Raw genomic sequence first — 26,286 nt, 5'->3', positions numbered from 1 at the left:
CTCTGCTAAGTCATTAACCGACTCAAGGACACTGCTGACTCACTGTCATCTCCACCCACAGACAACTTCACCTTTTAAGGTTATTTTTCTAAAGGAATGCAGTGGAGACGCTGTGGCAGTTTGACATTTGATAAATATGCTCTGTGATAAGGACAGCTTAGGGTAAATTTCCAAATTGGGCCACAATAATTTGTCTATTCCAACCCCAGCTCTGTCTAATGAGCAGACTCTGGGATCTTGGAGTAAATCATTTGAAGAAATTACTTACCCTTTCTGGGTCATGACGTTTTCATCCAAGAAATTAAGATTCTGGACTTGATGGATAAAGACCTCCCTGTTTCAACATTACAAGGATCTAGGATTAGGGCTGGCCTTTCCATAGGTATTAGGGTGTCAGCAGTCATTCAAATGACAGCTGAGAGCATTTGAACAGTCTAACTTTCTCGCTATTCAGAGTTTATTAGACCTTACTAAATTTTCCCCTTAGGATCTGACACCTAGAAAGCAGCTTATCGATATTAACTGCTACTAATGTAAATTACTTCTAAGAAAAGTAGATTGCTGTATAACAATATAACACTGGTATATCAGAGTAGGTGAATGTAATTTCTGTGTATCTAACAATTTTTTGAAGACTTTAATTATTTTTTAGAGCAGTGTAAGATTCACAACAAAATTGAGAGTAAGGTACAAAGATTTCCCACATACCCTTTCCCATCACACCTGCACAGCCCCCCACATAATCCATATCATTCATCTGAGCAGTATATTTGTTACATCTGATGAATCTTATCTAATTATTTGTAAAAGCTATTTTCAAAATTGATTTTTACTTTCTATAATATAATGAAAAGTATTAGATCCAAAATAAACTAGCTCTAAAAATGAAACGTTCTGTGTTGTTTCACTTAAAAAAAAAAACCTAAACAATAATTTGACACTATAATTTAAATATCTGTGTTTTCCAAATCATAAAAACAATATGATTCTTTGCTGTTGTTCAGTCACTCAGTTGTGTCCAACTCTTTGTGACCCCCGGACATGCCGGGCCTCCCTGTCCTTCACTATGTCCCGGAGTTGCTCAAACTCATGTCCATTGAGTTGATGATGCCATCTACTCATCTCATCCTCTGTCACCTACTTTTCCTCCTGCCTTCAATCTTTCCCAGCATCAGGGTCTTTTCCAAAGAGTCAGCTCTCCACATCAGGTGGCCAAAGTATCAGAGCTTTAGCCTCAACAATAGTCTTCCCAATGAATATTCAGGGTTGATTTCCTTTAGGAATGACTGGTTTAATCCCCTTGCTGTCCAACGGACTCTCAAGAGTCTTCTCCAGCACCGCAGTTGGAAAGCAGCTATTTTTTGGTGCTCAGCCTTCATTATGGTCCACCTTGCACATGCATACATGACTACTGGAAAAACCATAGCTTTGACTGTTCAGACCTTTGTCAGCAAAGTGATCTCTCTGCTTTTTAATACACTGTCTAGGTTGGTCATAGCTTTTCTTTCAGGAAGCAAGCATCTTTTAATTTCATGGTTGCAGTCACCAAATGCAGTGTTTCCATTGTTTCCCCATCTATTTGCCATGAAGTAATACATATTAAAAAACAGAGACATTACTTTGTCAACAAAGGTCCGTCTAGTCAAGGCTATGGTTTTTCCAGTGGTCCTACATGGATGTGAGAGTTGGACTATAAAGAAAGCTGAATGCAGAAGAATTGATGCTTTTGAACTGTGGTGTTGGAGAAGACTCTTGAGAGTCCCTTGGACTGCAAGGAGATCCAACCAGTCCATCCTAAAGGGGATCCATCCTGGATGTTCATTGGAAGGACTGATGTTGAAGCTGAAACTCCAATACTTTGGCCACCTGATGCAAAAAGCTGACTCACTGGAAAAGACCCTGATGCTGGGAAAGATTGAGGGCAGGAAGAGAAGGGGACGACAGAGGATGAGATGGTTGGATGGCATCACCGACTCAATGGACATCGGTTTGGGTAGACTCCAGGAGTTGGTGATGGACAGGGAGGCCTGGCATGCTGTGGTTCATGGGGTTGCAAAGAGTCAGACACAACTGAGCGACTAAATTGAACTGAACTGAACTGAACTGATAGGACTGGATGCCATGATCTTCGTTTTTTGAATGTTGAGTTTTAAGCCAGCTTTTTCACTCTCCTCTTTTACCTTCATCAAGAGGCTCTTTAGTTCTTCTATGCTTTCTGCCATTAGGGTGTGTCATCTGCATATCTGAGGTGATTGATATTTATCCTGGCAATCCTGATTCCAACTTGAGATTCATCCAGCCTGGCATTTCGCCTGATGTGCTCTGTATATAAGCTAAATAAGCAGGGTGACAATATACAGTCTTGACATTCTCCTTTCCCAATTCGGAACCATGTCCAATTTTAACTGTTGTTCCATGTCTGCTGTTCCATGTCCGATTCTAACTGCTGCTTCTTGACCCACAAACAGGTTTCTCAAGAGGTAGGTAAGGTGGTCTGGTATTCTCATCTCTTTCAGAATTTTCCATAGTTTGCTGTGACCCACACACTAAAAGTCATTATCAAATTTTTGTAAAATTTCCTTATATAGTCATGATTGATTTTACTGTAAGAAATAATTCAAAATAAAGCATTCATAAGACCAAAATTATAATAACACTGCAGGTCTGTTTATGCAAAACAGTTTTGTCTCTTAGCTACTGATATATTTTGAGTAAAATTTCCCTGGTTCAAATTTTGCAAGATGATTTTTCAGTCTTTCCAGGCTAGTTATTGTATCTTTAAGAGACTCCTTGATTATTCCAAGATTCTAATCTAGAGAAAAAAGATTGCACGATCATACACCTGCCAACTTAGATCAAATAAAGTAATGACACTGAGAATACTTTTGTGGACTCCACTTCCATAAAGAGTGAAGTCGTTCCTATCAGACCAGCAATCCCATGAAGAAAGAGAGGATACAGTTTTAAAAAGCAAAAAGCTGTTCGAGTCCTTAAACAGCAACCCAAGCAACCAGGACTTGACAGACAAGTTGCTGGAGAAAAGGGAAAAGCACTAATGTGGGTAACTTGCCACGATCTGCCACGTCGATGGTCAAGGGTACACAATTTCCGGGGGCCAGTAGACCATGAAGAAAGTGGTGGTGCAAATATTTTGGTTCAGCAGTATGTGCTCAAGAATTAGAGTTCAGGTTTACCAAAGTGAGTAGGACTGGATGAGCCAAGACGCCAAAGAAAAGACATGTGCAGAGAGCGAGACTAACATTCTACAAAATATTTCCCTTCAGGATTCCTAAGCTGCGCACTCTGAGAAGCCAGAAAACCAGAGAAAGTGGCACACATGTGGTTAAAATACTAAGCAGAGATTTTGGTAGATTTGTAGGACTGAAGAAAAAAAAGTGGGGCTCAGGCTCACCAAGGAGGAAGCCCCCAGCAAACACCTTAGGTTTCAGCTGGGATCTCTAAAAGCTTGTGCCTGAATAAAAGAATATCAAAGTAAGATATTCCTCAAAAAGAATAAAACTCTGGCGCGGTGGACAGGAATCCACCCGCCAATGCAGGGGACGCGGGTTCAATCCCTGGTGGGGGAAGATTCCACATGCCTCAGGGCAAATAAGCCCGCGTGCTATGACTACTGAGCCTGCACTCCTAGAGCCCGTGCTCCCCAACAAGAAAAGCTACCGCAAGGAGCGCCCCGAGAACCACAGGGAAGAAAAGCCTCATCTGTCACAACTAGAGAAAGCCTGCGCAAAAGCAGTGAAGACTCAGGGCAGCCAGAAAAACAAACGAAACTCAGAATCACATCCTCCCAATTCTTGACCGAATCAAAACAAGCAGCCCCTTAACTCTGTCTTCCAGAAGAAAACTTACTGCACTCTGAAGAAAGACGGCATCATTCAGAGCTTCTTACAATTTTTACAAATACATGCTCTGACATTCTAGCAAAAATATCCTGTGAGGGGACAAGAGCAAATGTCTAAAATCAGGGCAGAGGAGTGGGGCGGGGAGACATGAGATAAAGCGACCCACTGGTGATCCAAATACTGGAAGTTATCTGACGTGGACATTAAAAGAACTATGATTAATATGTCCAAAAAAAAATAAAATGACAAGTGAAGAATTACACCGGAGAACTGGGACCTGTTTTAAAGAGAAAAAGGAAAGGTAAAAATCAAATAAAGATTGTAAATCTCAAAAATACAATAGCTAGAACAGATTCACTTTGGCATGATGAAGAGGTTGATAAATCATCTCCCCACAAAGCAACTATAAAGCCAGTCAGAACTGTCAAATACAATCATTTCAGCATTCTGAAAATTCCAGCATACAACAAACAGAAGGAGAACTCTGGTGAGCTTAGCCTAAGTAGCAGTACTCTTGCTTGGGGCCCCTCCCGTCACCCCCCCAGCCCCTGCCCAGCAGTACGCCACTTCATCCAGGGCATAACCAATTGCGAGAAACAGCAGCTCCGTTGCCACTGTCACGGAAGCTCACTTGATATGAAACAGTGTTGTTCAAGGTGGTGATCTCAGTTACAAGCTAATAGAGACAGCGTTTCTACTAGCCCAAGAAAACAATTATTTGAGACAAGCCATAGACAGGGTGTTCCGGAAGTTAAGACGGCAAAGACAGGCTTGAAAAATTTTCCACGTAGCCTGGGGTTAACCAGAGGCTGAGCACATACATCGCAGAGACTCATGTGTAACACACAAACACATTCACAGCAAACAGTCTGAATACCTGCATGACATGAGTGAAGAGAAGACATGAGTGCCTGTGGAAGTAAAAACAAGAGCAGACTTGAAAATCCCCTGAACTCGAATGGACTTCCCAGGCCACACGCAGCTCTGTTCATAGAGAGGGGAAGCCTTCCTGGCTTGAGAAAATTGTGCACAACCTCTGTCTTTGGCTGAACCTACAGCTATGCAGGCACAGAAAAGATCCCCAGGAAGCCAAGCTTTAGAAATAAAAGACGAGGAAAAAAAACTCAGCAGAGACATCAGTGTGTAGACTCATCATGGGGAGACAGACTTCATAGCAGGTGTCTAAGTTACCTAAAGGTCAAAGGGAAGAAGTACCATGACCATTTTAAAACATCTTGAGCAGAAAAATTAAAATACAACATCAAAACTTCTAGGATCCTATTAAAACCACGGTTTAAAGGAAAATGTAGAGTTTTGAATGCATACGTTAGAAATGCAGACTGAAAATCAATAACCTAAGTATCTTTCTCAAAAAAGGTAGACAATACCTAAGTATAGTCCAAAACAAGTTAAACTGGACACAAGAAATGGTATATAGAAATATGTCTAGGCCTGTACTTAATATAATTACATCCATAATACAAAACTTTACTACAGAGAAAACTCCAGTCTCAGATGCCTTCACTAATAAATTTTCTATCAAACATTGAAGACAGAAGTAATACCAATCTCTTCCAGAGAACTGAACAAAAAAGGGAAATACTTCCCCACTGATTTTATAAGACAAGCATATCCTTGATGCCAGAACAAGGCAAGTTCATTACACAAAAGGAAAACCACAAGCTAACCTCCCCCCCCAAACATAGAAGCAAAATTCTTAAAATATTAGCAAACTGAATCCAATAAAACACAAAAATGATAGCACATCTGTTGGGTTTATGACAGGAACACGAGATTGTGTTAACGTTTTTTAATATGATTACCATGTTGACAAAATAAAGGAGAAACAAATTATAGGACAATCCCAGTAGCTGCAGAAAAAGCATTTGATAAAAGTCAACACATGTTCATAGTTAACTGCCTATCAAATTAGAAATTAGAGAGTTTTCTTTAACAAAAAAGTTTTTAATCAGACTCCTAAGTAAATACCATACTTTACTGAAAGCTCTCCTTCCTGATTTTGGGAACCAGAAATATATGCCATCATCACTACTATACAAAATTATAACTGAGGCCCTGGTGCAACAAGGCAATAAAAAATAAATAAATGGAAAGTATAAGAACTGGACAATAAAAAATAAAACTCTTCCCTACATAAAATGATCGTGCACAGAGAAAATCCAAATGAATCTATGGGCAAACTATTAAGACTAAGAAGTGAATGGAGGAAAATCCTGGGAAATGAGGTCAATACAACAAAATCTATCACATTGCAACAGATTTGTACAGGCAACAAAAATTAGAAGATGAAATGGTAAAAGATGTCATTTGCAATAACAACAAAAAGAATATAAGTTAATGAAAGATATACAAGAATGCTACCAATAGAACTTGAACACATTGAAGACAACCTGTAACATTCATTGATTAGAAGAGTCAATATCGTAAAGATGGTAAACTCTCCCAAACCAATCTACAAATTCAATGCAGTCCCAACCCAAACCTCGGCCAGGTCTCGTGTGTGTGGAAATTGATAGGGTGATTCTAGAATTTTTATGTAAATGCTAAACACCAAGAAAAAGACAAAAAAAGAAAAAGAAGAAAAACAAAAATGAAAGACTTACTCAACCTGATATCAGAACAACAATAATTTAAGGCATTTTATTAAACAAATAGCCCAATAGAACAGAATACAGAGAGTCCAGAAACAGATTCACAAACATTACATGATTATTTGATTGATGAAAGAAGGGCCGCTGCAATTTAGGGGAGAAAGGATGATCTTTATAATAGATAATGCTGAGTCAACAGGATATTTACACAGATAGAAATAACCTTCACCCCTACCTCACACCATATACAAAACTCAATTCCAAGAGGAATACAGATCTAAATGTGAAAGGTAAAACATGATTACACAGGTGAAAATGCTAGTGTCTTAATGAAAATGCATGGAGCTATAACCTTGTATGCCTTTCTGGCTGCACGCTAACTATCAACGACAGAAGTTTACTTAAAAAGAAAAACAAAAAAAAAAAAAGAAAAAGAAAAACAATGCTTCCTTAAGTCTCTACATGACACATAAAACACAAAGCAGATAAAAGAAAGTGATTCTGAAAAGTTTACACACAGCAACCAGAGAGATTTTCTAGAACTCAAATACGATCACTTATGCCCCTGCTGAAAATACCGTGCTTTGTTTAGTCCCTAAGTCGTGTCCAACTCTTTGCAACTCCAGGGACTGTAGCACACTAGGCTCCTCTGTCCTCCACTATCTCCCAGAGTTTGCTCAAATTCATGTCCACTGAGTCAGTGATGCTATCTAACCATCTCATCTTCTGCCACTTCCTTCTCCTGTTGACTTCACTCTTTCACAATATCAGGGTCTTTTCCAAAGGGTCAGCTTTTCAAATCAGGTGGCCAAAGTATTAAGCTTCAGCTTCAGTCCTTCCAATGAATGTTCAGGGTTGATTTCCTTTAGGACTGGCTGGTTTGATGTCTTTGCAGTCCAAGGGACTCTCAAGAGTTTTCTCCTGCACTACAATTTGAAATCATTAATTCTTTGGTGCTCAGCCTTCTTTATGGTCCAACTTTCACATCTGTAAAGAATCTGCCTGTCAGCGCAGGAGATATGGGTTTGATCCCGGGGTTGGGAAGATCCTCTGGAGAAGGAAATGGCAACTCACTCCAGTATTCTTGCTTGGAAAATTCCATGGACAGAGGAGCCTTGTGGGCTATAGTCCATGGGGTCACAAAGACTCGGACATGGCTGAGTTCACACACATGCACTCACATCCATACATGACTACTGGAAAAACCACAGCTTTGACTATACAGACCTTTGTCAGCAAAGCGCCGTCTCGGCCTTTTAATACACTTTCTAGACTTGTCATCGCTTTCCTTCCCAGGAGCAAGTGTCTTTTATTTTCATTGCTACAGGAACCATCTACAGAGATTTTGGAGCCCAAGAAGATAAAATCTGTCACTTCTTCCCCTTTTTCCCCTTCTACTTGCCATGAAGAGATGGGACTGGATGCTATGATCATCGTTTTTTGAATGTCGAATTTCAAGTCAGCTTTTTTCACTCTCCTCTTTCACCCTCATCAAGATGCTTAGTTCCTCTTTACTTTCTGCCATTAGAGTGCTATCATCTGCATATGTGAGGTTGTTGATCTTTCTCCCCGAAATCTTGATTCCAGCTTGAAAATATTATAATGTCTTCCTAATCTGATTTCCGCTTCCTCACCAGCCACTCCCTCATCCCCTTCCCACTTCACTCCATCCCCTCCCCAACTCTACCTATTCAAGAAGCCATAGTCTCCCTAGAATAGATTCTAGGATTTCAATATGCAAAGTCCTCTCCTTTTAGCTCTTGCCTACTCTCACCAACCTGGCTAGTTTGTTTTCTATGTTTGTGAGTCTGTTTCTGTTTTGTAGAAAAGTTTATTTGTATCATATTTTAAAGTCCACATGTGATATCATGTGATATTTCCCTTTTCCTGACTTCCGTCACTTAGTATAAACCTTCGGCCCATCCATGTTGCTGCAAGTGGCATTATTTCAATCTTTTTCAGGACTGAGTAGTCCTGGGTGTTCACTGGAAGGACTGATGTTGAAGCTGAAACTCTAATACTTTTGCCACCCGATGCAAAGAGCTGACTCATTTGAAAAGACCCTGATGCTGGGAAAGATTGGGGGCAGGAGGAGAAGGCGACAACAGAGGATGAGATGGCTGGATGGCATCACCGACTCAACGGACATAGGTTTGGATGGACTCCGGGAGTTGGTGATGGAGGGAGGCCTGGTATGCTGCGGTTCAAGGGGTCACAAAGAGTCAGACACGACTGAGCAACTGAACTGAACTGAACTGACATTTCCCATTGTCTCTCTCTATATATACATATATACATACACCACGTCTTTATCCATTCATCTGTCGATGGATATTTAGGTTGCTTCCACGTCTTGGCTATGTAAATAGTGCTTCTGTGAACATTGGGATGCATGTATCTTTTCAATCTTGAGAGTCTTCTCTAGATGCACGCCCAGGAGTAGAATGCTGGATCATATGGCAGCTCTTACATTTTTTTTAAGGAACCTTCAGTAACTCTTTTAAAAACGGCACTACCACACTATATTTCACCTAAATCCCACAATTTAACCACAGTTATTTTTATTTTTCTATCCTGATTTCAAAAGATGGCTCCATCTAAAAAAAATAACTGCTACATGAAATATGTCTTATAAAACACATCAAATGATGAAAATGTATTTGTAGAATCAGTTTAATAAGAAACTCCAATTATATTCATGGAAATATCACTGATGCTGTAGTTAGTATGTCTGACATTTTAATATGCTAACCTATTAAACAGTATATATATCATTTACTTTACCTATGTAAATGAATATATTCTCTTATAAAACCAATAAATTCATGGGCTAAATATAGGGTTGACACCTTCAAAAGTAAAAATATGCTTACCTGAAACTTAAAATTACATATTGGACAGCATCAGTCTAAAGATTAAAATGCCAATACTATATCTAAAGAGCATGGTTTGGAATCACCAGTTGTCATGGTGACTATAAAAAAATGGGTGAAGCCTGTGCATGAAGGTCACAGGAAGTATTACTCGGGATGTATGTAACCCAGGTGCAGTATCTAAGCCTTAAATCTGTGATCCATAAGGAGCTGTATTTTAATGAAAAACAGTCAAACAGTAACTTGAAATCAATGTGGAATGGGATGATAACAAAAGTTCACCTAAAATGGTACCTCCAGCTTACCTGAAATAATACACTTCTTCCTAATGGGTAAGTGCCTCTACAGTCTAGAGAAGGTTTAGAATTAAACAGAGACTCTCAGGCGGCACAGGAGTAAAGAACCCCCCTGCCAATGCAGGAGATTCAAGAGACTCAAGTTGGATCCTGAGTCAGGAAGAATCCTTGAAGTAGGAAATGGCAACCCACTCCAGTATTCCTGCCTGGAAAATTCCACGGACAGAGGAGTGTGGTGGGCTCCGGTTCACGGGATTGAAAAGAGTCAGACTGGGCGTGCACAGCAGCATAGAGACGACAAGGAAAATGAGACTCATGTTAATACTTTTTAGAATATTTTAGAAAGATGTTTTATATTAACTGGAACAGTTTGTGCATAATTATTATGCTTTTAATGTTTAAAGGAATCTGACATAAACTGACATGTGATTCTCCTTAAAATGTGAGCTATATTTAGACATATGATTTATTTAGATTGAAGTGTTTAAAAGGATTTGGCTGTCTATAAAATATTAATTTTGTAAGTGATGGAACAGTCAAAGGAAATTGAGCTAAGTATTTGGAAAGGCTTCACTCATTTGAATCATCCATTTGCCCATTGAGCATCTGATTTGTTTAAAAAGAAAATCAAATATATTAAATAAATATATACAATTGAAAATATTTTAGGGTTTAAATTTAACTAAGTTTACAAACGAGACTGCTGGTTTAAGGAACTCAATCTGTTCAATTTGAACTAAAGTTTCATCAAAGAAAAAGAGATGGTGATTGCTCACATTTAGCAGATTTATAAGCGGAATAAGAAGATATGTAACTTAAATGCTTAGAGGCAACTCGATATTTATTGTTACCTGTAAAAACATCAAATTATTACCAAAATTGTCCTTTCTGCAGACAAAATTTACTCTTAACAGCTAATAAGACTTTACAAATATTAATTCACTTAACCCTCACAACCCAACGAAGTAATATTCTCCCCATTTTATAAGTCAAGAAATGAAGGCACAGCATTATTAAGCCACCACCCTAAGGTCATAGAGCTAGATGGTAGCACAGCCAGAGTTCAGATACAAGCTGTCTGGCATCAAAATTCACACTCTTAACCATTGTGCTTTGCTGACTCTCAGACTGCCCTTGAACATGAAAGACAAAGCTCATCCTGACAAAAATAACTAGTTGTTCAAAAAGGTGAGCTTTTACATGCTGTTAAGGTGTTAACGAAAAATCTCGTTTCTCTTTTATTCCCAGTAACTATCAAGAAAGGTTTGTGCTAGGAATTCCAGGAAAAACCCATGATGCACAAGGGAGTGACCCAAATGAGAACACTTTCCAAGGCTTCTAACTGCATCCTGACCCTGTGACTCCAGGCCGCTGGCGTTCTAAGACAAGGAACTCTCCCACAGCGACAGAGAACATGTTGCTCTGACTCTCAAAGAAGTCCAGCCTGAGGGAAATGATACTTATTGAGTTACTTTTCATTGCATTTCTTTTCATCCTGTAACATCTCATCTGGCCTCTTTTTGGGTGTGTGTTGCGGGGAGGGGGCGGCGTTAATTCTGAATCCAGGGCACAGCACAAAATAAAACAAAATAAATTCAGGAAAGAGAAGATAATTCCTTTTAATTTTGTTTTTAATTCTAAAAATAGATTGGGGGGGAGACTTCGCCCCCTCCTTCTACACCAAAACCCCATTTAGGAGTCTGTGGCAATGAGCATAAACAAGGACTATGGTTTTGATTACCTCCTGAGAACCATCTCCCCCTTCAACACTGACCACACCTACCACCCTGAATCTTTCCTACCAAGCAGCCACTCTTTCCAAAGCAAAGGTAATTAAAATGCATGTTCACTGCAGCAGGAAGGCGTTCTTTGTTGACTGGCAATTAACAAGGCAAGCACAGTCAATTTCAGACTGTGATTTATCACACAGATGATGGTTTTAAATTTACCAACCCTGTGTGATCTTGGATAAGCTATTTATTAGCATTTTTATAGATGCAGAAAGAAAAGTGATTGTGAAGATCAAGAGATAATTTGTGTTACATACTAAATGGACTACTGGAGTGCCAGGTAAGTGATCAATAAATGATAGCTGTCACAATATTTATTATTAAAAGAACCTACAGAGCTGTGTTTCCTTGCTTGCTTTTATGGACACCTGTCTCTTGTTTAATTTTGCTTTTCATATAGCTTAAATAAGAAAAGCCCCCTGAAATTAAAACACTTGATCACTCTTCTATGGAGACAGTGAGAATATGAGTTTACAATGGGGTGGGGTAGATAGAAGATAAAATAGTAAAAGCATTGTAAAGACAAATGTAAGTCATTTTTAAAGATCCATTTTTTGCTCTCTTTGACTTGAATAATCAAAAGTTTATGCATAACTGCAAGTATAAACTTAAGCTCAGTTCAGTCACTCAGCCGTGTCTAACTCTTTGCAACCCCACGGACTGCAGCAAGTCAGGCTTCCCTGTCCATAACCAGTTCCCGGAACTTGCTCAAACTCATGTCCATCGAATCGGTGATGCCATCCAACCATCTCATCCTCTGTCGCCCCCTTTTCCTCTCACCTTCAATCTTTTCCAGCATCAGGGTCTTCTCTAATGAGTTAGTTCTTCACATCAGGTGGCCAAAGTACTGCAGTTTCAGCTTCAGCATCAGTCCTTCCGATGACTATTCAGGATTGATTTCCTTTAGGATAGACTGGTTGGATCTTCTTCTTGAGAGTCCAAGGGACTCTCAAGAGTCTTCTCCAGCACCACAGTTCAAAAGCATCAATTCTTCGGCACTCAGCTTTCTTTATAGTTCAACTCTCACATCCATACATGACTACTGGAAAAACCATAGCTTTGAATAGGTGGACCTTTGTCAGCAAAGTAATGTCTCTGCTTTTCAATATGCTGTCTGGGTTGGTCATAGCTTTTCTTCCAAGAAGCAAGAGTCTTTTAATTTCATGGCTGCAGTCACCATCTGCAGTGATTTTGGAGCCCCCAAAAAATAAAGTCTCACTGTTTCCATTGTTTCCCCATCTATTTGCCATGAAGTGATGGGACCAGATACCATGATCTTTGTTTTCTAAATGTGGGGTTTTAAGACAGCTTTTTCACTCTCCTCTTTCACTTTCATCAAGAGGCTCTTTAGTTCTTCTTCGCTTTCTGCCATAAGGGTGGTGTCATCTGCGTATCTGAGATTATTGATATTTCTCCCGGCACTCTTGATTCCAGCTTGTGCTTCAAAATTAAGCTAGCTAGAGTTTTTTATACTTTATACACACACACACACACACACACACATATAACCTTTTAAGATATGACCATCAGGAATCCAAATAAATTGAAAATGAAACTGTGATCTTTGATTTCTTATGTTTTATTTCAAATAACTAAAAGTGAAAGTGATTTTGTGGTGCCCTGATGATACATTTTGGAGCGTGGATAACTGAAGGAATGCTACTGTTTCCCCGGTGGTGTTAGTGGTCTCTCTGCCAATGCAGGAGACAAGAGAGGCGAGTTCCACCCCTGGGTGGGGAAGATCCCCTGGAGGAAGGCATGGCAACCCACTTCACTATCCTTGCCTGGAGAATCTCATGGACAGAGGAGCCTGGCAGGTTACAGTCCACAGGGTCGCACAGACTTGAACATGACTGAAACAACTTAGGATGCACGCATGCAGGAAACCTGAGTCACTTTCCTAAGACCCTAACATTGACACTTTTAAGGTCCTCAATACTGACTTTGGAACTAGGTTTTAAAATAATCATTTTATATCACATTAAAAAAATCTTTTAGGCATTCATTTAAAGAAAGCACATTTGTATTTATCTTATCTTTGGAAATGAATAAGGCATAGTTCTTGTTTACAGTCTGGCACACATTTGGTAAAGAATCCACCTGCAATGCAGAAGACCCTGGTTCGATTCCTGGGTTGGGAAGGTCCACTGGAGAAGGGACAGGCTACCCACTTCAGTATTCCTTGACTTCCCTTGTGGCTCAGCTGGTAAAGAATCCGCCACCTGGTTCAATCCCTGGGTTGGGAAGATCCCCTGGAGAAGGAAAAGGCAGCCCACTCCAGTATTCTGGCCTGGAGAATTCCATGGACTGTATAGTCCACGGGCTTGCAAAGAGTTGGACAGGACTAAGCGACATTCACTTTCATTTCACACACACACACAAAATATATATATATGTGCGTGTTTTCAAACAACATGCTAAGTTGTGTTTTGGTTTGTTTTTTAAATAGGTATAGACAGAGTTCTCTTGGAAGAGAATGAGTGAGAAGGGAATATTACCTGGTCCTCAGGACAAGACAGAGCTACTGAGAAAAGACCAGATGAGCCTACAGCACAGGAAATGACACCCATTATCTTGCAGTAGCTTACGATTCTGCTGCTGCTGCTGCTAAGTCGCTTCAGTTGTGTCCGACTCTGTGTGACCCCATAGACGAAAGCCCACCTGGCTCCCCCGTCCCTGGGATCCTCCAGGCAAGAATACTGGAGTGGGTTGCCATTTCCTTCTCCATACCATGATTATAACCTGCAAAAATATTGAATCACTGTGCTGTCCACCTGAAAACTAATATAATACTGCAAATCAACTACACTTCATTCTTTTTAAGAAGGTGAGCCCAGACTGATGATACTCCACATAAGGCAATCCCAAATAGACAAATGTAAAAGATACCTTTACATGAATATAGCAAAGCTAACACCACCGAAAATATACGTTCTTTTAATATATGAATACAAATAAGAAGTGAAAGAACAACTATCTTTGAAAGTATCTTTTCCATAAATTAGTCTGTTCTAGTTTTTAAGTAAGGAAAATACTGACGTAGGTCACAATATGCTATGAAGAAATAATTCTTGCTTTATTTTTGAAGAAATAATTCTGGCTTTAGGTTTTGTTCCTTTTTATTAAAATAAGGGGGAAAAAAAAACGAAGTATCGTTACAATTGACACCTTTATTTCCACACTTGGTATCAATTAATTAAAAAGCAAAGTTTGCTGCATTCCTTGACATAAAGAAGCCAGGATTCTGGTACCTTTTTGCCTGCGTGCTTGTGTGTGCTCAGTCATGTCCGACTCTTATGACCCCATAGACTGTAGCCCACCAGGCTCTTCCGCCCATGGAATTCTCTAGGCAAGAATACTGGAGTAAGTTGCCATTTCCTCCTCCAGGGAATGTTCCCAACCCAGGAGTCAAACCCGTGTCTCCTGTGTCTCCTGCATTAGCAGGTGGATTCTGTACTGCTGAGCCACCTGGGAAGCCTCTGCACTTTTAGAATAATATAACAGAAAGATCACATCAGTTTCCTCCTTCTTAAAATGGGGATCATAGTAGTACCTACTTCACAGAGTTCTTAAGAAGATTAAATAGATTAATATTTGTGAAGTATTCAGAAAAGTGCCTGCCCACTAAAAAGCACTTGCAAGGGTTTGACTGATAGAAAAAAGATGGAACTGCAATCATGCTAACCAGGGTCTGAGGAAACCATATGAAACAAGACAAAATGCCAGATGAGACCACACAGAAACCTTTCATTAGAGATTTACAGTTCAAGAGTTTGAGTAATCATCTGTCCTTCAATTCAACTATGCCTGACACATCACGTCGTAATAAAATTGTGTAAAATGCCACGTCTTCCTTGAAGGAGCTACGATTATAATAGAGAGAAGATGGTTCACAATAGACTGATACTCAGAGAAGCAATTTCTCATTTAAACGCCCCCAAATACGTGGGACAAACCTATAGTTTCCTTTGAAAGCTCCATTACTGTCTTGGCTGTTTAGCTGGTCTCCCTGACCAATTATGAGCTTCCCCGGTGGCTCAGATGGTAAAGCGTCTGCCTGCAATGCGGGAGACCGGGGTTTGATCCCTGGGTCAGGAAGATACCCTGGAGAAGGAAATGGCAATCCACTCCAGTACTCTTGCCTGGAAAATGCCATGAACGGAGGAGCCTGGCAGGCTACAGTCCATGAGGTCGCAAAGAATCGGACATGACTGAGTGACTTCACTTTTCCTGACCAATTATACAATATAATCATGCAGAAAATCTTTATTCTTATGTCCTAACTTGCAGTTTATAGTATTCAAAGTGCGCTTACATCCCAGTTCAGGGGAGTCACTTTTTACTCAGTTGGGAGGAAAAGTGGGGGTAAGTGGCCAGAACACCCTCACTGCTGTAGGAGTGACCAGTCTCTGGAAACCATATAAACACTCGCTGGGGAGTTGCTTTAGGATTCTGGACCACAAGCTTCTGAAGAGATGATCTGTGCCATCCATCTTTTACCTCCCCTTCACCTCAAGCCCTGAAAGGTCTCAGTATACATTAATCTCAAATCCCTTGGACAGCAAGGAGATCAAACAACTCAATCCTAAAGGAATTCAATCCTAAATATTCATTGGAAGGATTGATGCTGAAGCTGAAGCTCTAATACTTTGGCCACCTGATGTGACTCATTGGAAAAGACCCTGATGCTGGGAAAGATAGAGGGCAAGAGGAGAAGGGGGTGACAGAGGATGAGATGGTTGGATTGCACATGAGTCTGAGCAAACTCCAGAAGACAGTGATGGACAGGGAAGCCTGGCGTGCAGCAGTTCATGAGGCTGCAGAGAGTCAGACATGACTTAGCGACTGAACAATACTTTTTAACTCACTGAACGCTCCACCTTGAGATTCTTTGGCTTTCACTTCAACTGGTTATGAGGTAAAAAGCAGAGATCTAGATCTAGGCAGTTGGGGAAAATAGCACTTCATCACCTAACAGGATTCCAGATTTTCCCATCCACCACACGACCTCTGTATATGTCCAAAATGTGACATTAAGGATTATAACATGGCCTGGATGGGAGGGGAGTTTGGGAGAGAAGGATACATGCATATGTATGATGTATGGCTGAGTCCCTTTGCTATCCACCTGAAATTCTTACAACATTGTTAATCAGCTATACTCCAATGTAAAATAAAGACAGCTTAAGAAGAAAAAAAAAAGATTATAACATGAATTATGAGTTTTTAATACACACCATTATAAAGTAAGTTTTCTAATATTCTAGTTGAAAAACAAATTAACCAACTTACATTTTCTAAAAGCCCTGGAAGGTATAAAATTAGTTACAAAGCATTACAGAATTAACTGGTAACTTTTCTCCATAAGAAAAGGAAGGCAAACATAGAATATTTGGGTATTAGGTATCATAAACAATGAGTTACACATATAATAAGAAAATTTGTAATAGTTGGAAAACAAGCAATTCCTCAACTATAAGATCTCAGATGACTTTATCAAGCAATACAGAATAAAGAAAAGGAATCAGCTGATAAACATTTGCTGACTGATGTCCAAAACGATTCTATATAATTGCTACAAAGAACTGGCACATATGGAAATCAAGCGTTGATCTCGAACTATGTTTATAACACTCCAATTCTGTGCCAGACTGAATAAATATATGCATTTCCCATTTTGTAAAGTGATTTACAAAATGGCTTAAGAGATCTTATCCTCATTTTAACTGAGAGCAGGAAAAAAATGAAACACACGCCCACAAAAGTTTCTCAGCCTCTGTCAATCTCTACTAACTGTCCACAGCACAAACAGCCCTTCCTATTACCACAGGCATGGATCTCCCATGCCTTTTCTCAGCACCGTGGTTACAATCAACACTCACCACACACAGCAGGTCAGCGGACAATACCTTCCATTTACAGCATTTTTTCCTTGAAGTCCCACGGCTAACATTATTCTCCCCAGCCACAAATCCAAATCCAAGTATTTTGGCAATGAAGAAATGGTGTTTTAAAAAACTATCATCTTTTTCACAAATACACTTTTACAAATGCTACAGCACATTGTACGAGATGCTAAATTACCAGCCAGTCATCACGTTATCACAGAGCTAGAAATTGCTAGAGAACGCTGACCCAGAAACAGCCAACAAAGCCTCCAACGGCCTAATGTTGCCCATGCAGGCTCATACAGTTAAAAATATGACTTTCAGTGGCACAAGAACAATGTTAATCTGACTTAAATGAGAACATTTCTTGACTCCTTTTATCTCTTTGGACATGCTCCCTAAGTCAAGTTACAGAATACTTCAGGCTGTGTTTATAATTATCAGACCAAATTCTACAATGTATACCAAAAATTAGGACCAGGGTTTTAATTATTAAATTAAGACTATAAAATTACGATGTTACAAAATTATAAAATAATTTTACAAAATTAAGACTTTTCTAATTTTAAGGCTCTGAAGCTTAGAAATGCAAAAGATTTCTACTACTGTGAATGAGCCAGGGACAACTGGCATATTACACCTAAGGATGCTCTGTGCTGTTCCCTACTTCCACCAGGTGGCCAATCTCAACCATGGACCTACTCCACACTCCCATCTGCATTTTCTAAGGGGGTTCTATAGATATCATAGCATTTTTTTTTTTTGGCTTTCATTATTTGGTCATGCACATACCTTGTGATGCTAGTAACATATATAAATATGCCAAATTATTGTTTTTCACTTCACTGACAAAAGCTTCATTTCTTGCTTCAGAGCTTGTGTAAATAAACCATTAGGACAAAGCTGCGCTTGCAATACACGCCTGTTTATTTCTGATGTTTACTGACTTTATTTTCTTGGCAGAAAGTGACCCAGTTTTAAAGATGCCACACTATATTGAATCCTGTACCTTGGGTGAGCTCGTAGCAAAGGCAAAACGCGAGTGATCACTGTGCTGAATTAACACTGGCTATCTCCAATCTTCAGAGTCCAAACTAAGGACCACAGACTAGAGATCATAGTGAGGGGTCCATGTAGCTGAAAAGCAGGTCCAGAATCCTTGCACTTGCATGTTGGATTTGCTAACAAAGATGTGAATAACGCTGTACTGTTGCTGCCTCAGAAAGAACACAAAACTAATTAGTTTTAGTAAAAAACATGAAACGATATTCTGTCTATAGAATAGGACAAGGCCTCAAGGTTCATCCTAGCTGCCTTTCATGCTTAAATGAAAAAATGCTTATTTTTCCTCTCCTGGTTATCTTCTGAAAACAGATCAACTTCATTTTAATCAATGTACCATTTCACTACCATCACTGCAGAGTGTCTGTGAATCACTCTACAGGTTAAGATTCAGTTTAATAACAAAACCAATTGTGAAATAATCTACAAATTATTGCTGCAACTCAATTCTTTATAGTTTCCAATACAATCTTCTAATGAAGTGACATCACTTAAAATTACTAGCAAATATGAACAGATTCAGAAACCTAGTTATCAGCCAGCTAACAGGTGTTGAAATCCCAAAAGAGAGAAGTATCAGATAATCACTTTATGTCTGACACCTCAAGTAGCTTTAATATCCGTAATTCTGACCAACTTAACTGCAATTCAAAACGATCAGTGCCAATGGTTTCTTCTCATTAACTACCTTTAAACAAAAATACAATTTCTTGCTTTCCATAAAATTTTCTCTGACCTCTTCCAAAAAGATTATTTTGCTAAGTTGGGTATACAATTCAATATCTTCCTATTATCCCCTATTTCAAAAAAATTAACAAATACCTATTTCCTTCTGCACTGATCAGCTTATTTCTTAAAAATGAAAACTGTCTTCTTTCACATGAGTACACCTAAAGACGATATCTGCTGCTGCTGCTGCTAAGTAGCTTCAGTAATGTCCGACTCTGTGCAACCCCATAGACGGCAGCCCACCAGGCTTCCCCGTCCCTGGGATTCTCCAGGCAAGAACACTAGAGTGGGTTGCCATTTCCTTCTCCAACGCATAAAAGTGAAAAGTGAAAGTGAAGTTGCTCTGTCCTGTCTGACTCTTCGTGACCCCATGGACTGCAGCCCACCAGGCTCCTCTGTCCATGGGATTTTCCAGGCAAGAGTACTAGAGTGGGGTGCCATCACCTTCTCCAAAGATGATATCTAAGTCTTCACAATTCTATTTTTAATCTACTCTATGTCTGCTACAAACTAAATATCACGAAATGATGGCAGGGTTGAGGCCCGTTGAGAAAGGAGAACACTACCCATAACTTGAGCAGGTCTCCATCCAGTAACCCTATGCTCTTGGCAACGGATCGTAACCCTCTCACCACACTCATAAACAGATGCAAACACCGCCCAGACACCTCCCCTCAGAGGAGCTTTGGTTTGCTTCCTCACATATAGAAACCAAAAAAAGGCATTTCCAGTTCCTTAAAGCATGAACACATTACCTTCCAGAAACAACAGCGCTGACATGGGTGCCAAGCATCTAATCTACAAAAGTACTGGTCCTGTTAACTCTCGTAATGCCGGAGGGAATCCCAGGCTACCTCTCCCATTTAGTTACAGGTGCCAGCACCCATTCCAAAGATAAAGGTGCTCATGTTCAAAAGCCCAGGGAACTTCAAAAGCGCCTCAAAATGCTCCTGTCCCAGGCATCGAAACCTGGGCTCACTTTTCAGAGATTGTTGTTAACAATAATAATAATGAAGTCTCATTTGTTCCCTTGGCGACCCATAGCATCATCCCTCCCTCAAAGACGATCAACTTGGCGACATCAAAGTCGCAGAGGGAAATATATTCATATCTTTTTGTCTCCCCCCGCCCCCCTCCCGCCAAAAAAGCCTCGATAACACCCCAAAAGAGACAGAGAAGGACGGATAACGTAGCCAGGTATCACCCGCGCCTCTCCGCACGGCCTCACCCCGCGCACCCCGCTGGCTCTGGTCACCCCAGCGCCCCACACTCGGTCGAGCGGAACCGGGACTGGCCGGGCCCGTCGGGCGCGCCGGCCGCGAAGTTTGCCGCCCGCCGCCGCGCCCTAGGGGGCCGTCCGGGATTGCGGGGCGGCCCGGCGGAGAGACCGTGTCCGGCGGGGGCGCACCCTTCCCCGGAGACCCGCTCCCCGCGGCGGGTGGACGCCCCCGTCCCCACCCCCCGGCGCCCGGCCCGAGCCTCCGCCCCCCCAACCCCCGGGCGGCGGGCGCGCTCGCCTCACCTGACCCGCGGGCGGCCGCGGCAGCGGGTGTGTGAGCGGCGGCGGCGGCGGGCGGCGCGGGCCCGGGAGCCGCTCCGGCGGCGGCGGCGGCGGCGCCCGGGAAGGGAGGGAGGCGCCGGCGGAGGAGGAGCTCGGGCGAGGAGCGGGCGGACGGCTTTGTTTCCACGGCGCGGAGCCGCCGACCCTGCGTCACCATGGCAACCGCCGGGGGGGGGCGGGCCCCCATCCCGGGCCCAGCGAGGACCCCTGGGCGTCCGGGGTCCGGGACCCCCGCCCTTCCTCCTCCCAGTCTGGCTGCTCCGAGGGGACAAGGACCACCACCACCCCCCCAACCACCCCCCCAAGGAGCCACTACCACCGCACACGCCCCTCTCTCAAGGGCCCAAAGCGTTCGTCTGGCCCCAGCAAGAGGGGAAGAGGAGGCGAGAGGAGCCCACCCTGGCCCCGATGCCTACTGGCATCCCCCGTAGGCACCCTCTTTGGCTTCGGTCACTGGACATTCCCAAAGCCCACCACCACCGACCACACCACCACCACCCCACCTTTCTCCTCTCTGGCGCTGTGCCCTCAACGTGGAAATTCACTGAAGGGAGGAGAAAGCGGTGCAAACTGAGAAAGTGTGGAGCAACTGGTCCCGGTGCATCTGTTGCGAGCTGCCGCAGAAGCCCGGCGCTGCCAAGAGGCTCCGGCGCCCCGCCGCCTCCCGCCCTGACCGAGCTGCGCCTCGACGGGTCTCGGCGCGCTCCACCCAAATCCGTATGTTTCGTGGGGGGCTCCAGTAAGAGAGAGAGAAAGAGGCTTCGTGTTTTTTGTTTTTTTTTTTTTTTATTTTTATTTAAACACTGGATATACTTGTAACCTCACCCTAAAACAACTTGGAGGCTGTCCTTGTGAATCTCTGCTGCTGCTACTGTTCGGCTACTGGCCGCGACCGCTAAGCGCCTACCTTGAGCGCGGGCTCGCTCGCTCGCTCTCTCTGTGCCAAGCCCCGGAGCCGTGCACTGCAGGTCGTGGTGCTCCGGGGAAGATAAAAGGGTGAGGCTGACCTTGGCACACGGTAGGCATCCTCTCCTAAGGAAATTCTTGGAGAGGGAGGGAAAAGTACCAGCACAGTCACAGTAATACTTCCTCTGAAGGACAGAGCTGGAGGACAGCTACCACCGGGGTGAGTCATCACCCCATCCTATGTTTTCTTGAAAGATCAGTGATTGAACCTAGGACCTACAATGTCTTCATTTAGACCCCGGGGAATATGGCATTTATTTTCTGGCACTTGTGAATCACCAAAGGAATGTCAATAACATAATAAAACCCCAGGGTAGCTGATGTTTTCTGGATTTGCTCCGTATCTGAGAAGCCGTAAAGCAAAACAAGGTTATTACCAATGGAAGCCACACATTTTAATTAATGAAAATAGAAGATCCATTTTAGGGTGAAGAGAAACAGCTTGTTCCTCAGAACAACTGGCCTCTTTCCTGTACTGGGAACATTGGTGCTTCCAGACAAAGTCCAGAGACAAGGACTTCTCACAGGCTGTTAAGCAGTCTGACAGTATTTGTCAAAATTTTAAATGCACATCCCTTTCTCTTGGGTAGCTCATTTCTCAGAAATTTGTCATGCGGAAATACGCAAGTGTACAATGATAGATTTACAAGGATGTGCATTCCAGCAATTATTTATTAGCAAAAATTTGAAACAACGTGTTTGTCCATCAGGTAAATAAGTTTGGCACACTCATACCATGTAGTCCAAAGTGACATGTTCAGTAAGTGCAAAATGCTCACCAGATTCCAAACACTTGGAACAATAACCCCCCAAAAGTATAATATCTCATTAATAATCCTTATATTGATCTCATGGTGAAATAACATTTTTAATATATAGGGTCAAAGAAAACATATTAATAAAATTAGTACAGTTTTTTTTTCACTTTAACATGCTTACTAAAAAATTTTAAATTATGTAAGTGGCATATTGGACTGCTCTGTTTTAGAGCTAGTTTTTATACTAAAAATTAGCAGGAACTCCAAAGTTAACTTTTAGTTAAAACAAGATATAATTATCACATTAATGTTTTCATACATGTGTCATAATATAGCAATTTATGTTAAATATTTTTTACTTATTGAAAATGTTAAACATAGACAAATGTTAGAGATAAAACTAGCTCATTTGTTTATATTTTAGAAAGACTTTACCACAAGTACCTGGGCCTGAATCCCAGCTCTACAATGTACCAGCTATATGACCCAGGCAAGCAGTTTAATACATCTGGTCCTCAGTTTCCACATTTGTTAAATGGGTTCCATAATAGTACTTACCTCATTGAGTTATTTTGAGAATGAAATAAGTGAATGTGTGGAAAACGCTAATTATGATGTCTGATCATATACAATGCTGAATAAATTTTAACTATTATTTTTATTATACTTTGTCAGATCTATCACTTATTCTATTAATTTTCAATTCTGGTTAGTCTAAATTTGTCAGGTTAGTCATAACAAATCTTTTCATCTTCCTTTAAGTAAGCTGATTGGCACTGTGACTGAGACATGAAATTTAACTCTCCTCACCCCTGAACTGGCTATAAAATTACTATCAAAATCAAGAAGATATTTTAGCCCATTTAAAAATAAACAAAAATTTTCAGTTACATCATCAGTTATATGTTTCAGAGTCTCCAAAAGATGCTCAATTAACATTCTCAATTCCTTTATCAGAGTGACTCTCTTGGAGAAAGAAAGATCCAGCCAGATGACAAGAATGTCACCTAACTTGAAATGAGCTCTGTGCATCAATTCCTTCATCACTGGGAATTTCTTGGAGACATAAAAAAAATCCAGCAAGCAACAGGAATGTCACCCAGCATGAAATGAGCGTTTTGTGTAAAGTGTTGGTTGACAAAAGGCTATGCATCCCCAAATGGCTCTAGTCAGCTTTCCTACCAATGCCAAAGCGAAAGTGTTAATCATTTAGTCATATCCAACTCTTTATGACTCCGTGAACTGTAGCTCGCCAGGCTCCTCTGTCCATGGAATTCTCCAGGCAAGTATACTGGAGTGGGTATCCATTCTGTTCTCCAGGGGATCTTCCTAACCCGGGGATTGAACTTGGGTGTCCCACACTGCAGGCGGATTCTTTATCATCTGAGCCACCAGGGAAACCCATCAAATGCCAAACCAATCCATAACTGCTCATAGGAGGACTAATTTTTCATTGCAATCCATTCCACAAAGATAAAATTAATTTTGAAATTCAGTACTTGAAAGTAACAATATATTTACTGAGCTATCTGGCATATCAATCTCAGTGTGAGAAATTGGCTGCTGATTAAAGAAATGTATCCTGTAAAAATCCTGGAGGATACAGGCAAAAGTAGATAGGATTGAGAAGTACTGTCCATCTTATCATTTCTTAGCCCCTCGTGTGTATTGTGCAGCCCAATTAAAAATATATACATATTCTGTGCCAGTGGGGAAATTGGCAAGGAAACAGGGAGTTAAACAAACAGATACATCACAGTTCTTTGCCAAGAGCTCCCTATGGAGAGATTCCACATGATATCTTAGCCAAAAGTATAATTTGATATCGACCAGATCCCATTAAAGTTAACTTTTGATGTGCTTTAATCTGGTTTAAATAAGTTTTGTTTTAAATCAATTAATTTGGGGCTGTGTTCAAAAATGTCACCGTTTAAAGATGTTGCTTCCTTTTTCTGAGTCATTAATAGAGCCTCAGACCTTTTTCCAGGGTTCTCTGGTGTCAGACTTTCCCCACACTCATAGCTTATCTCATTCCAGTGGCAAAAAGTGTGTCAGAATATTAACCAGTTCAACATGATGTTTTAAATTCATAGGTCATTTACTTATTGATCCCTGACATAGCTCTCAGCAGACTGGAAATGATTTGTTTCTGGTTTTCTCGCCTATAAAATGAGGGTACTGAAGGCTGCTCTTGTTAGCAGCAAAGGATTTCCTAAGTCTAAATTAGATCGTTCAGTAAAGCTCATTGATCAAAGCTTCTGTGGAACTCTAATGCTGTAACACTTTTGAAGTGAAAGACTAGAATTGGTGTCAAAAAGAAACCATGTGCTGTACACATCATTATAATAGTAAAACGATGTGAAAGGCCTTCTTTGTGACTATTCTTTTGAACATTATAAATGAAGAACTCTGTGCCATCAAATTTCCTGGATATTGTAACCAGACAGGCTCTCCGTGGATGAGGCACACAACACAGGGAAGGGAATATGGCTTGGGACCCTTCCACTGAAACCTCACCATCAGTCTGAGAGCTTACCTTGCTCTGCTAGACAGGCATAGATGACCGGAAGTACCCACATGTAGGCTTGTTTACTGTGGCCAGACGGGGTAGTCCAAGCAGAGGGGAGAGAGACAAACTCTGCTCAGTAGGGTGGGAGAACTCCAGACAAAGGGCAGGATACAGTGACCAGGTAAAATACAGGACACGAAATTTGGGGGATATACCAATACTTTACTCCTTGGAAGGAAAGCTATGACCAGCCTAGAGAGCGTATTAAAAAGCAGAGACATTACTTTGCCAACAAAGGTCTGTCTAGTCAAGGCTATGATTTTTCCAGTAGTCATGGACGTGAGAGTTGGACTATAAAGAAAGCTGAGTGCCAGAAACTGATGCCTTTGAACTGTGGTGTTGGAGAAGACTCTTGAGAGTTCCTTGGACAGCAAGGAGATCCAACCAGTCCATCCTAAAGGAAATCAGCCCTGAATATTCATTGGAAGGACTGATGCTGAAGCTGAAGCTCCAATACTTTGGCCACCTGATGCGAAGAGCTGACTCATTGGAAAAGACCCTGATGCTGGGAAAGATTGAAGGCGGGAGGAGAAGGGGACGACAGAGGATGAGATGACTGGATGGCATCACCAACTTGATGGACTTGCGCTGGGGTAAACTCTGGGAATTGATGATGGACAGGGAGGCCAGACATGCTGTGGTCCATGGCGTCGCAAAGAGTCAGACTGAACTGAACTGAACTGAACCAATACGAAAACATTTTGATGTGTTTATCCTAAGTTCAAATCTAACGGGGTGTCCTCTATCTGTATTTGCTAAATCAGGCAACATCAAGTACAGTAACAGCTCTGGGAAAGAATCTATTCTAGTGGGCAAAGCAAGATCTCTCAGTGACACCACGGTCAGTGACTGCTCATGGCGGTGCCCGTGAGTTGTCCACCAAGGAAGTGAGGGCCGATGTGAGGGCACTCATGGAGAGGAAGAACAGTTATTAGAACAGGGAACAAGATCGAGCCTACACTAACAAGAGTGAGCTGACTGTGAGTTCCAAAATAGTGGGCAGCAAGTGTGGTTCTCCATGTTTCTGCCTCCATACCATTCCCAGAACCAGACAGTCCAGAGAACCCAGAGGTGTATCAAATTTCCCAACAGGAGATAGAGTCTTAAAAAAAGCCACCCTTCAGCTTCTAACCGTAAATGAGGCTATCTCCCCATTTAGCAGTTTTTTGCACATCCCTCTGGTTGATGGAGAATGGACTTGTGGTGAGCAAGATGAAAACAGGGAAACTCACATGTGTATCAGTTTACTAGATCAAGTGGCAGATGATTTTGAGTTGGACTGGGTGGGTGGTGACAGATGAAATGGAGAAAAGTAAAAAGAT

The 26,286-nt window shown here is 41.4% G+C and overlaps 1 protein-coding gene across 1 annotated transcript in view; it reads right to left on the bottom strand.

Moving 5' to 3' along the window:
* RNF182 (ring finger protein 182) overlaps nucleotides 1-20,687 on the bottom strand; it is a 45,122-nt gene extending 24,435 nt beyond the window's left edge. Inside the window, exon 1 of the mRNA XM_018039305.1 lies at nucleotides 20,633-20,687. The gene's annotated coding sequence lies outside the window, so the exon portion shown is untranslated. The remainder of the gene's footprint in view (nucleotides 1-20,632) is intronic.

The sequence above is a fragment of the Capra hircus genome, chromosome 23 (genome assembly GCF_001704415.2).
Source record: "Capra hircus breed San Clemente chromosome 23, ASM170441v1, whole genome shotgun sequence".
Lineage (NCBI taxonomy): Eukaryota > Metazoa > Chordata > Mammalia > Artiodactyla > Bovidae > Capra > Capra hircus.
The sequence above is the reverse complement of the archived record's forward strand: the minus strand, read 5'-3'. Positions and strand labels throughout refer to the sequence as shown.